We start from the raw sequence: 3,399 nt of genomic DNA on the forward strand, positions 1-3,399 counted from the left end.
CCCCCCCCCATCCCTTCACTCGCAAGAGCTAGCTCTCTATTTTAACGATCAAATCAAAGTAAACCACAATAAGCGACTTTGGCAGAGATGGATTTTGGGGCCTAGCTTTAATCACTTTGACTACCGCAGAAGATAATTACTTCCTTTGCTCCAATAGACTCTCCAAGTTTGGAGAGGTTTTGTTTAGCAAAGAGTAGTTACTGCAGGCGATTAAAAAAAAAAGGGAAACAAAATAGATAGGGCTTGATATTATCTGGGCAGTGTCTTATGTAGGCATTATAGAGTTGGAGGTGTGCTGGTACGGTAATAATCTTTGGCTTGATGAAATACATTGCACATTGGAGCTAGTGTTAAAATGGCACAAAGTGTGCTGGGGCGGTTAAGGTTCCTATTTTCTGCTTTGGGTTGTGCAGAAAGCTTTGGCTGTGTATGTGTGTCCGTCTGCGAGCGCGTAGCATGTTGCGGGCTCTGCCTTTGGAGCGTTGCTGTAACTTTTTCCAGATCCTACGTGTAATTGCATCAATATAAATATCTGTAAATGATGTTGCGTGTGTTTGTGCATGTACAAATAGTTGTGTACGCCCATATAAAGCTGTGCACATGCATATGTGTGTCTAATATTGGTGTATTTTTGTGTACAAAGGGGGTGTACGTGTGTGTACGTATATATGCTCCTATGAGGGGTTTTGGTTTTTTGGTTTGGTTTGGTTTTTTTAAGCAAACCAATTGACTATAACTTGTAGCATTAATACAGGAGACTACAGGTCATTAGAGTGCTACAAATTATGAAGTATGGGCTTAGTTTATTGAAGATTGTAAATATCCCCTCAGCTCTGTTCCCTCCCTCTCTGCCTTATATTGCAGGCTGCCATTGTGGGGTAGGCCCCAGCTGCGTGTTTACTTCAACATTCTTTTTATTTAAGTGGACTGTTCTCACTAGAGTGTGATTACTCAGCAATAAACTTTATGGCCGGATTTAACTTTAGTCTTTGAATTTCAGGACTTGAATGAAAGGGTGAAAGGAACTCTGTCATTCTCGGGGTAGCATTAAGGCCTGATCCTTATCCTTAGAGCTGTTACTTAAGTGAGTGATCTAGAGGGGGGTGCAGCAGACTGACTAGTCAGGGGCTAGGGAAGAGATTTGAGAATTGGCTAAAAAAATTAAAAATAAATAAATAAAAATTCTATATCTACATGTGTATTGCCAAAGCAGCTGTGAGTATCTCGTTCTCCACTCAGGTTTAGAGTAGAAGGGATTCAGAAGGTCGCCTTGTTTTCCTTCATGTGTCATAAACTCTAGTTTGCAAAAAGAGCGGGTTGGTTTGATGTGAGCTGCGAGATGGGCTTTGTTTTATTTCGCTTGTGCTACCCCACTTGAATATTGCGGTTTAGGCTGTACTACTACTGTGAGTAAAAAGGAGAGAAAGGCACAGGGGTACAGGAGGGTAAGGTTGCTGTGCACCTCTAAAAGGTCTGCACGTTGCCAACTCACTCCTCTATTTAATGTATTTGCCTTTAACGCTGAAGAAACTGCAATTCTAAGGTTGACTCAGCTCAAAGATCTCACAGTTTTACGAATACTTAACATTTAGAGTCAATGTGTAAGATAAATGGAATCTGAAGCCTTTGTGTCTATATATCCTCCCTATGAACACTAAACAAACACATATGCATATATTTTATATTAAAAATATGGGAAAAGCTTTAAAAGTGCATAACCAAATGCACATTTGAAAACCATTTCCGCAATAAACAGCTGGAGATTTTATAGTACACTAGCTGTTACATTTCCATCAATAGGAATACCAGAAAGTTATATATGATGGCGTGTATTATATTATATAACATAAAATTTTATAGTTTGAGGCAAACGCATGAAAGCCCTTTAAAGGTATGGGCTTCTTTTATATACGGGTCCTTTTCCGAGGAAAATCCTTCTCTTGTAAACGGGAATTATTCTAGATGCAAACCGTTCGCAGTTACTCATTCTTAAACAACACTGCCTCGTTTGAACTATCTACTGAATACACAAACACACAGGCGCACCCGTTCCACTAGTATTTTAAGAACCTGGATATCGTCGCAGATTGTACTTTTTTCTTTGTCTAGAGAGAAAAGGTTTGCTACTGCATATTTTTACTTTCTTGAATGTCGATGGTGGAGCATATTCCACAAAAAGCAGGGAACAGAGCTTCAAGAACTGCGCAAAAGAAAAACATTCCCAAACCCACAAGCATATAATCCCGCCCGCACTGCGAGAAACTCTGTCACAACAAAAGAAAGTTACCTAGAAATTACAGCTTCGCCATATTTCTGGTCCTGCCTTGTCCTAAGCAAGGCAGTCGAAGCCATTCAAATCGAGAAACGCATTAAGATTTCCTAATCCGGTTTGAAATTTGAAATTCCAACAACCCCAGACTGCCGAATTCTACCAAAATATTCTCGGGTCCTAATTGTTTTCCAAGGGAAAGTGCCATGGAGAATAATCGCTGGGAATCAGGAGAAAGGTCTTATCTGCGCACATTATTTTTCTGCTGTGTCTGAGGGATTACTGCATGCGAGTTTGTTTTACTTTAGGCATGGCAAGTGGCGTTCTGCGAGTTGAAATATAGTTTACCTAATCCTTTGGAAGAAACGCTCGAGTGTAGTGTGTCACGTCTAAGCGTAAGGCAAATTAAAGATTAGACAACTCTCTTAATGTGTGTAACTAGCGACTTTGCAAGGCGTAACTTTCTCTAAACCAGAAGTATAACAATCCGATGGAAATTCATCCGTAAATTACAGCTCTGCAGCCTTGTCTAAGCCTTGCAAACGCCCTAATTGCAGAACATTACGGGGAAATTATTATTCTGCCATTTCCTTACATTTAATAAGTGTGTATCTGTGGAAGGGTGACAATAGAGGGGTTTGCAATCTGCTCCATGGGAAATTGAATGGAACAGATCATGAGGGGCGGATCAGGAGGTTTCGATTTCAAACCCTGGATACTGGAGCAATGTCTTTTCCCTCCCCGCAAATACAGATTTAACGCATTAAATGCAGACATAGACCAAGTTAAGACAGCGCTTTGCTTTCTTATGTCCTTCTCTTTCCTGCCCTTAAAATCTCCACGATTTGTTGCCAGAGTTGCTAGCCAGAGTGCAAAAACACAGCTCCCATGGCCGCCTGGTCATTTTTGAAAATATTATCCCTCTCAAATTAAAGCATCCTCACTAATGTCTCTCTAGAAGGCAAATGCTCATGGACCATCGCAGTCACATGTTCCTGTAGCTACACGCACAAACGATATCAGATCTGACATAAAGAGCGTGTAAAATTTACAAGGATTTCGCCTTATAGCACACATAAGAAGTCTTTCCTACATTCCTCCCTCCCCCCCCCCAAAAAAAAAAAAAAAAA

The sequence above is a fragment of the Chaetura pelagica genome, unplaced genomic scaffold (assembly GCF_000747805.2).
Source record: "Chaetura pelagica isolate M959 unplaced genomic scaffold, ChaPel_1.0 scaffold10, whole genome shotgun sequence".
NCBI lineage: Eukaryota > Metazoa > Chordata > Aves > Apodiformes > Apodidae > Chaetura > Chaetura pelagica.